Source organism: Canis lupus, chromosome 12 (genome assembly GCF_011100685.1).
Source record: "Canis lupus familiaris isolate Mischka breed German Shepherd chromosome 12, alternate assembly UU_Cfam_GSD_1.0, whole genome shotgun sequence".
Classification (NCBI taxonomy): domain Eukaryota; kingdom Metazoa; phylum Chordata; class Mammalia; order Carnivora; family Canidae; genus Canis; species Canis lupus.
This window is the reverse complement of record NC_049233.1, coordinates 37,089,113-37,103,903: the sequence shown is the minus strand read 5'-3', so window position 1 is coordinate 37,103,903 and position 14,791 is coordinate 37,089,113. Positions and strand designations below refer to the sequence as shown.

The window sequence follows — 14,791 nt, the reverse complement described above, 5'->3', positions numbered from 1 at the left end:
GTACTATGCTCAAAATTACACTTGTAGTCTGTAGCTGTTGTATGTAAACTACAGATGAAGGAACAAGCTCAAAGAAGGCATGCAATTTACACAAAGCTACAAATAAGTGACAGGACAAGGTTTCAAATCCAGTTTTATCTGGTCTTTCCAGTATACTTCTGTTGTTTGATTAAGTGTTGACTGGGATAGCTTCAATACACTATTAATAGCAACATATGCAAATATGAATCCTCTACAGACTTCCATCTCCCCTGGACAGTTAAGCTTATTGGAAGAGTAATGAGTATAGTCTCCAGTTCCATTACTCAGTTTCACATTGATTGCTATAATTCATAATCTACCTACCTATTTAACATCTGTTTCTTCCACTTAATGCCGAGATCCCAGCTCAGCATTCTAATCAACCACCATATTGCTCTGCTTCTTGGCGCATTCATCCTCATTTTTGACACTGCTGATAAGTGCCCAAAATTCTGCTGGAAACTGACATTCTCCCCTTTGCTCCCTATGTTCTCTTCATCAAGAGTTTCATCCCTTTGAATTTGAATTCAAATTTGAATTATAACCGATAAGACTGGGAACCAGTATAGCATTGTAGTTAATCATACAAATGATAGAAGGCCCAGCTTCAAGCCTTGGATTACCGTGGGTAGCTAACCTTGCTAAACATGTATCCTCCTCCGTGTAAATGGAATAATACTCCATGCACATGTTTTTATCCTAATGCATGGAAAGCACTAAGAATGATTTCTAATACATACCAAGTGTGCAATAAAAGTTAGCTGCTTCTATTGTTAGCTCTCTGGGAAAAGGAGCTATGTCTTCATTTCCTATCCCTTCAACTTGACACAGCAGGGACTATGAGCCGGTCAGGGCTGGTAGAGCAGGCTCATGATTTGCTCTGCAGGGTAGGTGCTTCTGTCTTTCAGTTCTCCTTAGGGTGTGGTTTTCATTCCAGTGAGATGACTGCTGCAGCTCCAGCCCATTTTCTTTGTTGCCCTGTTAGAAGAAGGGTTGGTGAAAGAGCACACTAATAGGTGAGCTCTTTAAAAAGAGCTTTAGAAACTCCAAAGACCTCAGCTTAGATGTCTTTGGCTAGAGCTTTGTCCCATGATCATGCCTGGTTTCAGAGAGGCCAGGAAATGTCTCAGCTTTACAGATTGCCAAATGCAATTGGAATTCTATATAATAAGTAGGGGAAACAGTATTGAGTTGGCAACTAACAGTTCCCTGGTATTTTGGTTTTTTTTTTTTACAGTGGTATGAATAATGTTTTTCAAAACATTATTTCTTACCATTCTCAAAGTGAAGACTGCAAAAAGTAAAAGCAATGCTTTACTGTGTTGTCATTAACCCTGGGAGCAGTGCTGCTGCGTCTCCACGCTCTGTGACCCCTGAGCCCCCAAAATCTCAGCTCACACACACCAAATCTCTCCCACCTCACTTTACAACAGTCCTGAAAACTCAAAGAAAGCTATGCTATACAACATTTACATTTCTATCTCTGTTTCTCTCATGAATAAAATAAATCTTAAAAAGAAAAGAAAAAGATAGCTGGACGTAGGAAAACCAGGTGTGTTGTTGTCTTTGAGTAACGTTTGCTACACAGTTGGGGCATCTTCGCTCCTCAAGGCAAAACAGCAGATGAACCCCAGTAGGAACCAGATGATGGCCCCGAAGATGCCCGGGGAGGTGAAGGAGTCCTGCCAAGCCTGACTGCAGACCGGGCAGCCTCCAACGACAACAATGGAACTGGCAGGGTACCTGGTGATACTTGGGCGGTGGCTGTTGCACACCCTGGGGAGGTGGGAGGGTGTCCCTGTGTCCCTGTAGCGGCGGGGCCCCGCCCGCCAAGTGGCCCAGGCCCGCCTCCAGGCTGTAGGCGCGCGGCGGCTCCCTCGGCGGAGGCTTGTGGTCCACTGCGGCCGGCGGCGCCAGGCCTGCTCCCGCCCGACTCCTGCTCCCGCGCCGGCTCCGACTCGTGGGGTCGCCGCTTCCAATCTGTTGTCTGAAAAGGTAAAGTCAACGCCGAAGGAGAAGAGCTGGAAGCAGCTCGGTTCCTAGTTCTAATTTCTGATGCCCACAACCATATCCAAGCCTGTTCTTAGGCTCCGCTGCATTCCATTTTTGAACTTTCCCATTTTTGCTTAAATTACTTCAGGTAGGTTTCTCGGCAGGGAACCGACCAAGGCAGGGTTTCCTGACTTTCCTGCCTATTGGATCACCTAATGGAACCACATCTCTACCGTTTACTCCAAACAGTACTTAGATGATTAAAGAATGATGGTCATCACTGGTCTCTTATTGGGAACGGGAATGTTTCAAAAAGATTTCCCGAGGGAACACAAATGTACAGGAATATGGAGAATACAAGAATGATAGGAACAAGAATTATGATGCTGTTATAGGCAGTTTAGTTCAGGGTTTGCAGAAACCTCTTGCTGCTCTTTGAGATCGTTTTTGCCTAAGTTCCCCAGCTGACAATTCCACGGGCATCTAGCTTTAGCTCCCTCCTCTTGGGTGCTGGATGCATCCTGGTGGAGAGCAACATCTTGTAATCCACTTGTAACCCAGGACCCTTCTTCTATATATACATCAAGACTAATAATTCAAGTCAACAGATACTGAGTGCCTCCTATGCGCCAGTCACTATGGTATGTGCCTGGGAATCCTGGGTGAACAGAATTAACATTATAGTGAGAGGTGGCAGAGAAGATGACTAATAAAATGTAACAATAAATTGTAAAATATGTTAGAAGGTAGTAAGGTCTATGGGAAAAAGGCCAACAGGGAGAGCTGGCATGAGGGGGAGTGATTGGTTGCAGTAGTAAATAAGATGTGAGGATCAACTTCAATGGGAAGGTCATTTTTTAAAAAAAGATTTTATTTATTCACAAGAGACACAGAGAGAGGCAGAGACATAGGCAGAGGGAGAAGTAGGCTCCCTGCGGTGAGCCGATTGTGGGACTGATCCCAGGACGCCAGGATCATGACCTGAGCCAAAGGTCTCAACCACCGAGCCACCCAGGCATTTCTGGGAAGGTCATATTAAGTAAAGACTAGAAGATGAGGGAGTTAGTCACTCAGATATATGGGGGAAAAGCATAGGAAGAGGGAACAGTCTAGAGCAAATGCCTTAAGTGCCAGGCGTGTTCAAGGAACGGAAAAGCAATAGCAGTTAGCACTGAAGAGTGAAGAGGAAGTCAGAGAGGTAAGGAAGGAGGGATGACACTGTGTAAGGACTTGGGGCTGGTGTAAGGACTTTGGCTTTTACTCTGAGGGAAATGGGAAGCCATTGCGGTTTGCTTTGTTTTGTTTTCCAGAAGACAGATCTACATGTTTTTAAGGGGATTAGCTTGACTGTGGTGTTGAAATAGGCCTTGGGGGACCCAGGATAGAAGCAGGCAGACCATTAGGCCCCCTGCAGCAACACAGTTGGGAAGTGTTGGAGGCCGCGTGCAGGCGTTGGTCATAGAGGTCATCAGAGTGACTGGATTATGAATAGAGAAGGAGTTTTATCAGACCACGTCCTTCCTCCCTCCCTCCCTCCCTCCCTCCCTCCATCCCAGTGAGGGGGGGGGTTCCTAGCGTCTTGGGGCGCTGGTGCGTGGCTTCTGCTTACCGGGAAACAGCTGCCTAATTACCGAAAATAGTAATCAGCAGCCTCCTAAGTAGCAGTCTTGGAGAGGAGCGCTCTATGTGCGGGGTCTCACGTTGTGACGTGAAGAAGCAGAAATCTAGATGCTGAGGGGACCTGCAGCCAGCAGTCTGGGCCAGTAGGTCCCCAGACTCTAGCACCTGACGTCCCTCCAACGGTCAAGCCTCAAGACCTTCTACCTTCTTTTCACCGCCTGCTGCCTCACCGTCACCACTACTCACTCCCCGATCTGACTCCAGCCTGTCTACTGAAGAGTTGCTAGGCTGTCACCACTTAATTCCTAATGACCTTTTCTTGGCCTCCTCTCAGTCCCAGCTTTTGACTGCCTTTGTCCACCTCCGCCCAATGCTTGAGGTGAGGTAGATGATAACTTGAGATGAGGCCTCTTGATTGTGACACTGTTTGCTGCCCTGTTTCGGTACTGGCCTGTTCGCAAGCTCCTGTCTCTCTTCCTGATCCCATTCAGATAACCACCTGTTTAACCCGGTCCTTGCCCTCTCCTTGGGGGCTATAATGGGCTTCCAATTGCCCAGGCAGATAGTCTCCACTGCTGCGCCACTGGCAGTTCAAATCAGTACAGCCCAAACCCAAGTCAGCGTCTTCCACCCCATTTCTATATCTCAGCCAATAGGTATGTTGACTCTTGATTTCTGCTCATGTCACTTCCTCCATCCTTATAACTACTATAGGCTTGAATCTTGGTTGACCCCTTCCTCTGTCCCTCCAGGAGCCCTCAATTCCCAATCCTATGGATCAGTTAGTAGTGCCTCTTTCATGCACACCCATCTCCCCCACCTTTCACCTCAACTACTGGGGATACAGGCTCCTACTTGACAGCCTTGTTTCCTTTGGCTCCCTTTATGCCACTCTCTACTGCCAGAGTAACCCTTTCCAGTCTGGACAATTTCCTACCTAAAAAGTTCTAATAGTTCACCTTGATCTGCTCATCTGTTCACCTTATCTTCCAGTATTTCTTGGCCTTCCACAATGCTTCAATACATCATGCCAAACTGATATGCCTACACATACCCAACCGAATTTCCTGATTCAAGAATATGTTCCAGAAGAAAAAAAAAAAAGAATATGTGTCATGCCTTCCATCATGCTTCTGTTTATGCTGTTCCCTGGAGCACCCTCTCCTACTTTTAATTCCATTATCCAAACCCTACCTATCCTTCAAGATCCATTTGCAAGCAATAGATGAGTCAATAACCAGACAGAATGACCTTTTAGGGTATCTCTCAGCCACGAGACGCTGCAGCAATGAGAAGTCACTCTGCACCTTTTCTTTTTTTTTTATTTTTATTTTTGATTTTTATTTATTTATGATAGTCACAGAGAGAGAGAGAAAGAGGCAGAGACACAGGCAGAGGGAGAAGCAGGCTCCATGCACCGGGAGCCCGATGTGGGACTCGATCCCGGGTCTCCAGGATCGCGCCCTGGGCCAAAGGCAGGCGCCAAACCGCTGCGCCACCCAGGGATCCCCAACTCTGCACCTTTTCTTTTTCAGTGCCTTTTCAGATTCTCCTTCGGCATGGGATATTTCTCTGTTTTGAACTCTTATGGGATAATGTACCACCCACATGCCATGGATTTTTCTGGTTTTCAATTGTTCCACCCAACTTTTTTGAGAAGTAGTGCACTCTCCCTGAGTCACAGTGATGTCAAGGAGATATCTGTTGGGGAATCCATTTTCTCTTTTCTGGGACTCATGGCCCTCCTCTGGGATATGCCCCTAATAGCAAGTTCACTCTGCTCCACAAAAGCTCGGTCATTATTTACTGATTCTCACAAACTTAAAACCAAGAATTAGAGGTTCTAAGGAGTTGGCTGTGGTCCTAGGACTTATAACAGGACAAATAAACTCAGGGAATTGCCAAATTAGACTGCCATTTTGGGGTGGCTGTTGGGGAGTTTTGTGTGCTGATGATGAGCAAGCAAAGAAAAGCAGGACTATGTAGTAGAGAAGTTACCTTGCCTCCCTTCTCAAAAACTTTAAGCCCCCCCAACCCCAACCCCTTCTCTCCATTCCTTAACCCACTTTTTTCTTCCACTTCATATTACTTGTTTGCTTGTTTCTGTCTCCCCATTCCATTTTCTATTGCTGCACAAAAACACCACCCCAAAACTTGGGAGCCATGAAACAAAAAGAGTCCTCTATTTTGATCACAAATATGCAATTTTGGCAGGCATTACTCTGCTCCCTGGTGTCTGGGGCCCCAGTTTGAGACTGAAACAGCTGGGAACTAGCAGCACTCTTTCTATGCATCTTTACCCTCAAAGCCTTGGGCTTCTGCACAACATGGCAGCCTCAAAGTAATTAGCCTTCTTACGTGGTATCTCAAGTCTCCCAGACAGGGTTCCCAGAGATCCAGATGGAAGCTGTAAAGCTTCTTCTGACCTAGCCTCAGAATTCCCTGAACATTACATCTGCCTCATTCTACCAGTCAAGCTAGTCACTAGATCCAGATTCCAAGGGAAGGAATAGACTCCACCTCTCAATGGACAGAGCAGCAGAGATATAAAAGTTCTCAGTTTACAGTCTAAAGAAAATTGTGTTTGGCTCACTTTCTAAAAGCAAAATGAGAGCGGGGCACCTCTGTTACTTAGGCTTCCAACTGTTGATCTCCGCTCAGGTACTGATCTCAGAGTCCTGAGTTCAGGCCTAGTATGAGGCTCCATCCTGGGTGTGGAGCCTACTAACAGAAAAAAAAAAAAAAAAAAAAAAAGAGTTGAACAGACTAAACCCAATGTTTTAGATATTGTGAATCGACTATAAAACATAATAGTATACTTATATTTTTTCAAGTATCTAAAAATACTTTGTTTTACCAGTATTATGTACTTGACCACTGCATAATTTGCTAAGTGAACAAAGTTTGCACTTTGCCCTGGTTTTCTGTTTTCAAGAAACAGAATCTTGACATTTTTTTTTTTCTTTTAGGGTGTTTTAGGGTTTTTTTTTTTTTTTTTTTTTAGAGAAGTAGGGAGGGGCGGAGGGAAAGGTAGACAGAATCTCAAGTAAGCTTCATACCCAGAGCACATCAAACTTGGCACTAGAGTCCACCACACTGAGATCATGACCTGAGCCAAAATCAAGAGTCAGCTTAACTGACTGAGCCACATAGGCACTCCTCCTTTAGGTTTTACTAGGCTTACTTGTGTATTTTTTTTAAGATTTTATTTATTCATGAGAGACAGAGAGAGAGAGAGAGGCAGAGACACAGGCAGAGGCAGAAGCAGGCTTCCCACAGGGAGCCCCATGTGGGACTCCATCCCAGGACCCAGCATCACACCCTGAGTGTGAAGGCAGACACTCAACCACTGAGCCACCCAGGTGTCCCTGTTTGTTTGTTTAATTTTATTTATTTGAGAGAAGGAGGGCACAAGCATGGGGAGGGGGGAAAAGGGAGGGGCAGAAAGAGAGGGAAAGAGACAAGCGGACGTCCAGTACCCTGAGATTGAGACCTGAGCCGAAGGCAGACACTTAACCGACTAAGCCAAGTAGGGACCCCCTTATTCATGTATGTTGAAGTAGTTTATGACAGGCTTACTCAGGAAGATGCCATGAAAAAGTGATCCTTGTTAAGTTGGTTGGGGAAATCTTAGTACTTAAGTGCTTAAGGCAGGGGTATAACTGAACCCAAGTCTGTCTGCCTGATGCACACAGAGCCAATCACTGAGACAGGTAAGCAGCAAGGAAAGGGCTTATTTGAGAGGCAGAGGAGGAGACTGGAGAGCAAGTCACAAATCTGGAGGAGAAAACAAGTTTCTTATACTCATAGAGGCTGCATACATACATACTGATGAAAAAAAGCAGAAAAAAAAAAGAAAAAAGCAGAGAAACAGGACTATTCATGAGGAAAGATGGAGCATGTGTGTGGCTCAAGTGTATATGTAACATACTTCTCATGTTCACTTTGAGTGGAGACTTAACACCAGATAAAAGCAAAATTCAGCCCCTCACATCAAGTTACCTTAGGACAAGGAGAAGGGGCTCTGGGCATGCTCCAAGAGCGGGTATAAACTGGATGAGATCTTGGGTTGGTTACCTTGCATTAGGAATATAGGTAGGAGGCTAGAGAACCATATTAATTGACCTTGAATACAGGCTTCTGTAGAGACACCTAGAAAATTTACTAGTGGGGTCAGGAAAGACACAATAGGGGCACCTGGGTGGCTCAGTGGGTTAAGTGTCTGCCTTGGGCTGGGGTCATGATTCCGGACTCCTGGATACAGGCCCACATCAGGCTCCCTGCTTAGTGGGGGGCCTGCTTCTCCCTCTCCCCCTAGCCCTCTCCTCAATGTGCTTGCTGTCTGTCAAATAAATAAAATCTTGGGAAAAAAAAAAAAAAAAAGACACAATACCTGATTAGGGGAAAACTGTTCTCTGAAAAACTAAATTTTATGCAAGGTTCAACCTCATTAATCCTACGGGACACACTTTCAGGACGGCGAAATGTCATAATAATCTGTCCAGTGAGGATGAGCCGGCTAAAACAAAACACACTGAAACTTCCTTTTTGCTCAGGGAAACGGGGGATCAAACCCCGGCCCCACCCACCCTCCAGTGAGGCCCTAAACCGCTCAGAGGTCGGAGACCCGGCTTCTAGGCCCCCCGTCCAAGTCCCAAGTCCTCGCCCCCCACCCCTCCATCCAGCCCTCCAGGCATCCAGTCTCCGCCCTGGCCTGGTACCGCCGGTTCCCAGAGCCGGGGACGGACCTGGGGTGGGGGTGGAGGTAACGTCCCGGGGGCGTGGCGTATGTAGATGAGCAGGCGCGCAGAGGCTGCCGGGTCCCCACGGCTCGAGCCCAATCGTCCCGCGTGGGGCCAGAGAAAGGCGCCCCAGGGCGTGTTGCGGGTGGGCGAGGTCGCGGCCGGGGCGGCGCGGGGAGCCGCCGTGCGGAGGCGGCGGGCAGGAAGTGACCGTGTGTAAGGAGCGAGGCGCGCGCTAGGGTGCAGGTCGCAGCGGGCCGAGCAACTCATACTTACCTGGCAGGGGAAACACCATGATCACGAAGGTGGTTTTCCCAGGGTGAGGCTTGTCCATTGCACTCCGGATCCGCTGACCCCTGCGATTTCCCCAAATGTGGGAAACTCGACTGCATAATTTGTGGTAGTGGGGACTGCGTTCGCGCTCTCCCCTGGCAACGCGGTGGCCAAAGAAAGACTTCTCGATTCTAGGGCTTCCGATCGGGTCCCTAGGGTAGACTTGGGTGTGTTTTGGTCCGTTTAGCGGCTTTCCTTTTCTACTTTTTTAAGTTTTTCTTTACGTGTGCGTACTTGTGTTTATGTGCATGCGTGTAACCCACGCTCACTGTATCCCCGCGCCGCATATTTTATTTTATGGGGAAGGGTTTCTTTTTTTTCTTTCTTTTCTTTTTTCGTTTTTTTTTTTTCTAGCGTTCTCGGTGTCTTGGAAAAGAGCCGCCTAGTGATACGCAAAGTCGCTTTAGGTAAATCTGCTACGTCTGCTTCTGTGCTCTAAACCCCCTTTTGGCATCAGCCATCTGGCCAGCTGTCTAGCCATCCGGCAATTGCTTGTCGAAAGCCTTTGTTCTAGTCAGTGGAGATAGACAACTGAACCCATTCATAAACCTGATAATGGTCTATAGGGGGAAGCGCCATAAAGGAATCAACAGTGCGATCTCTTAGGAAAAATGGAGTGGGAGCTAGCAAAGGCCTCAATTGAACTGAGACCAGAAAAAAAAAAAAAAAAAAAAAAATGAGCCAGCTGTGATAAATGTCAGGAGAAAGGCATTCCAGGGGAAAGGAAATTCCTTTGCATGGTTGAATTGCCAAAAGAAGACCAAGGTTGTTGGAACATAGGAAGCTGGAGAATGCAGCAATTGTGATCTCCTCCCCAGTGACTAACAACAAATGGCCATGTCTCTACACACAGTCTCTAGATTGATCTTTTTTGTTTTCATCTTATGCAACATAATCTGATAGCCATAGCACTGATTTAAAAAGAAGTTTTTTATTTTTTAAAAAGATTTTATTTATTCACAAGAGACACACAGAGAAAGGCAGAGACACAGGCAGAGGGAGAAGCAGGCTCCACGCAGGGAGGACATGGGACTCGAACCAGAGACCCCAGGATCACACCCTTGGGCCAAAGGTGGCGCTAAACCGCTGAGCCACCTGGTCTAACCCTAAAAAGAAGTTTAAAAAATAAATGGACATATGGGCATCCAATCCCAGCTAGTTATTGTTACTACTATCAGCAAGAATGAGAAGCTGAGGAAGTACAGTTAGCAATAAATCAAACACAGAGCAATTACTCATGAACTCAACTTTAAATCTAGATCTGTCTTATTCCAAAATCGATTCTTTATGTACCATACTGCTTTCTAGATAAGGAAAGAAGAAAGAAAAATACCTAGGACAACTCTACTCGTTTTTCCCCTCCACAGACTTTATTGTCTTTGAACACTGTTGCATCACTGAAGCAATATTAGGTTATGGTTGATAAATCTGCATTTTAATGATGTGTAACTTTTTATTCTCTCTCTTTTCTCTCCTATTTCCATGAATCTAGCCACGTATCTGTTCCAGTTACCTACCTCTACTGAAATTATAGTTTCATAGCTGCTACTTACTTTTTAAAAATATATGTATTTTTTATTGAAGTTCTATTTCAACATATAGTATAACACCCAGAAACTTTTAAAGTCAAGGATATTTTGCAGGATTCATCTCATTAGTGAGGAAAACCAATCAAAACCCAAGATGGTTTCCAAATTTGTATCCTAGTGTGATACACCAGAGGAAAAAAAAATAAATGTTTACAATTAGATTGCTTGGAAAATAGAAAACTATTGAAATGGTTATTTTGAAGCATATATGAAGTCTGCTACATGAAGAAGAACTCATAATACTGGATTTTTGAGCCTTACTGCTACAATATAATGTGTGTGTGTAAATAAATTTGGATTTGGTTAGTGGTTTCCAATTATAAATGTCTTATTAATATGAATTGAAAGGAGGGCTATTTCCTTGAATTCTGAGATTATGGAGATTATGTCAGGTCTTTTTTTTTTTTTTTTTTTGAAGATTTTATTTGTTTATTTGAGTGGGGGAGGGAGAACACATGAGAGTGAATGAGCATGAGGGAAGGGGGAAGGGGAAAGGGCTCAATGCCAAGGCCTCCAGTATCATGACCTGAGCTGAAGGCAGCTGCATAACCCACTGAGCCACTCAGGCATCCCTGAGATTATGGCAGATTTTTACTGACCTCTTGTGGGAGGCCATCATCTTCCTTCTGGGAGGTTGCTAGAAATATTCTCTTGGCATTATTCCGGCTAACTAAAGGCTGATGTTCTTGCCTGGCCTTGTCACATCTCTCTAGGCCATTTTACCTGAACTAGTGCACTTGACTACAACACTCATGGCACCTACAACACTCATTTTTTTCCACCTTGATTCTATCCTAACAATCATCAGAATGATTTTTTAAAGTTATTTATTTATTTATTTGAGAGAGAGAGAGAGAGAGAGCAAGCCTGAGCAGGGAGAGGAGCAGAGGAAAAGGGAGAGAAAGTGTGAAACAGACTCGGAGCTGAGCATGGGGCCTGACACAGGGCTCCATCTCATGAGTTGGAGCCGAAACCAAGAGTCAGATGCCTAAACTGATTGCACCCCAAGAATAATTTTTTTAAAAAGGTTCTTTCCCCTTTAGTTGGAACATCTAAGAAAAAATAGACCAGAAATCCCTGTCAAGGATGAGAAGCTAGGAGTCTCTTTTTGGTTTATCTCTGTCTGTATTTATCAATAAAGATCTCTACAAAGAGCAACGAACAGAGTCCCTTCAAAGGATTGAAAGATGTGAAAGCAAATGAAACAAAACAAAGTGATACATTTCTCAGGAGCAATTTAAAATGTCAGTTTCTCAAATCTTAAAAGATACCCTAGCCTCATTTCTCAAAGTGGTGGCAGCCTCACTTAAATAATACAATTGTGATCATTGTTTTTTTTTTTTTTAAATCTATTATTTTTTTAAAAAAATTTTTTTGATTTATTTATGATAGTCACAGAGAGAGAGAGGCAGAGACATAGGCCGAGGGAGAAGCAGGCTCCATGCACCGGGAGCCCGACGTGGGACTCGATCCCGGGTCTCCAGGATCGCGCCCTGGGCCAAAGGCAGGCGCTAAACCGCTGCGCCACCCAAGGATCCCAATCATTGTTTTCTAAATCAAGCTTTTTGCTGGTAGATTTTTTTTTTATTATAGATGATTATTAAGCATGCTGCCAAGAAAGGAAAAAATGGATATGTATAAAACACGTAATAAGATACCATTTATTTTCTAAAATACCATTTCAGGAAACATTTTTTTTTTTTTTTTTAGTATAAAACCAATTCTTGTATAGTAAGTACAAAAAAAGAGTAAAGAAAAATGCTTCTGTTAATGTTCTAATCTTTGCTCTATGTGTAAATAACTGGAGCACAGTAGTGCTTATAGGACTCCCTCCATCCATGCTTTTGGAATGCCTTCTTCAGCATGGCAGGAATGTGTCCTCTGTGAATCCGGACTTTCCAGCGTCACCACCTGTTTTAGCCTGCTCAGGCTGCCACAGAAAAATACCACAGACTAGGTGGCTGAAACAACAGAAATTTATTTTCTTACAGTTCTGGAGCCTAGGAGTTCCAGGTCAAGGTGAAGGTCAAGTCAGCTCCTGGTGAAAGCTCCCTCCCTGGCCTGTAGATGGTCACCTTGTAGCCTGTGTCCTCACGCGTGGCCTGGAGACAGAGAACTCGGTGTCTCTTCCTCTTGTAAGGATATCAGTACTGTTGGGTCAGGGCCCAGCTTTTATGATTTCATTTAATTTCAGTTACCTCCATAAAGACCCTCTCTTCAAACAGTCATGTTGAGGGTTAGGTCAAACGTACGAAGTTTGAGAAACACATCTGAAAGAAAATGAGAATGATTTCTGTCCCATGTTCAAAATTTTCAAGAAAGGGCTCTGACTAGTCCAGGATGTGTCATCTGAAAGGCACCGTAATTGACCCTATTTGCTTTGGGGCTCACTCCTTGCCAATCAATAGCTTCAGTTTAAATAGCTAATACTCTGAAGAGTTTCTCGTGAATTAAACATAGTATTAAAAACATACAGAATTATATACAGATTTTTTAAAAAATTTATTTATTTATTCATGAGAGACACAAAGAGAGAGGCAGAAACAGGCAGAGGGAGAAGCAGGTTCCCTGCAGGAAGCTCAATGTGGGTCTCGATCCCAGGACCCCAGGATCATGCCCTGAGCCGAAGGCAAATGTGCTCCAGAATTATAGATTTGACACTGTATACACCTAATGTGTTCAATTAAGGGTGAGTCGGGGGTAAGCATACTTAAAAGAGTATAGTTCTTTTTTTCTTTCAAGAGCTCCTGTAATGTTCCTAGAGCAACAGAAAGATGAAAAATATCTTGGTTTGAGAAAATTAGCTAGTTCTAGAAATGCAGAATATTCTGCTCAAGATTTTTGTGGCAGGAAAAAAGAAATTCTGAAACTTATGATATTTTGACATCCCCAAATCCACTGCGAGTTTCTTGACTTTTTTTTTTTTTTTTTTTTTGAGAAGGCTCTCCTGAGGGCAGGAGGAGATACAATTGGAGAAATTCAGAAGATTTAGGCAATAGTACTGAAGATGAACCAGAGCTGAGACAGAATGGCTAATGAGGAGGATATCCTAGTAGACTAGTAAGACTAAGCAAGATTTAAAAATGTTGAGGGAAATGATTGTCACGTTGGGTGAGAGTAAGGTGAGGGTGGCAGGAGGTGTTGTAAAGATATTAACAATAATCTGAAGTCTTACAAGTTACGTTTTGGATGAAGACAGCAGAGGAAGAGAAGAATGAGTGAATTTGTAAAGAGGACCAGCAACATTATTCTTAGATTTCTACCTTCAATAATCAGAGGAAATGGGAAAGCTGACAGTGGAGATGATCGAGGACCAGAGATTATAATGTACAGTTGCAGCATTTTCCTTCAAAAATGGAACCCAATATCTATGCAAATTTTAAAATATGGGAACCGTAGACCAGAAGAGAGCTGCTCAGGAGCCATGAAGTGGCCAGTGCTGTGTTGTGCTAATGATGCCAAAGGTCACACCAGCTTGGGAGCCCGTGGAGGTCACGTTCACAAGAATGACCAAATAACCAAAATTCTGAGCTCCCGCCTATTCACACAGAAGCACTGCTTGCTATTTCTCAAGGTGGCCTAGTTTATTTTTTGAGTCCTCAGCCCCTCACATATGACCAGGAACATGATTTTCCATATTCCTCCCTCCTGCCCTTCCTGTCTAACTCCTTCAACAACACCAGTAGAAATCACCTCTGCCAGGCACTGCTCTGCCCAGATTAATGTCTTTCATTCCCTGCCCTTCCCTGTTCCCAGGGCAGAACTGGTCTGCATGGGGAAATGGGGAGCACTTTTCCTTCCTATACTCCTTTGACAAACATTGAAATGTCAACTGTGAAGCTGACAAGGTTCTAAGTTGTGGGGAGTACATCCATGAAACAAAATTCCTGCTCTCAGGTGTATTCTGGGCCTTACTTCCTCAGTGAGGCCTTGAGGCAGGTCTTCTGGAGGCCAAGTCTTGCAAAGTTTCTGGTGAAGATGGCTGTGCCAGCTTCAGGCTCCTGTTAACACCTCCCTAATAAAACCCTTGTGTGCCTCAAAAAGAGCAACGATTTTTAGGCACAATGTCCCAATCCATATTTAGGAAGCAAAAATGGACATTTTTGTTTTGTGGATGGGACAGAAATATTCAAAGCTTTAATTCTGTGTGCTGCATTGACAACCTTTCACATTATTCTAGAGCCACTACTTTTCCTTGAGTAGTCACTGGGCCTATCGTGGGGGTCACTGCAGAACAAGTAGTAGCCTGCCCCAAAAGAGCACCTAAGTTGTCTTCTCTTGCAAAACAGAAAACAGCTCCACTTTTGACATGACAGGATTTTTAGCTTTTGATACATGCATCAAGGTTTCAATGTTTTCGGGACCATGTTCCAATTAGATTCAAACTCAGGGAACTGTGAGCTTCCTCTTCTCCCTGGAAGGAGGCTGCTCTCAGCTGCAACCTGGAAACAGGAATAGGTCCTTTCACGAGGTCCGTGGAAGATCTCTACTTTT

At 44.4% G+C, this 14,791-nt stretch overlaps 1 non-coding gene across 1 annotated transcript; it reads left to right on the top strand.

The window, feature by feature from the left end:
* Positions 1-8,643: 8,643 nt before the first annotated feature.
* Positions 8,644-8,805, top strand: LOC119874395. The gene has a single exon (XR_005368246.1). It is a non-coding gene; the product is annotated as a U1 spliceosomal RNA (small nuclear RNA).
* The last annotated feature ends 5,986 nt before the right edge of the window (positions 8,806-14,791 follow it).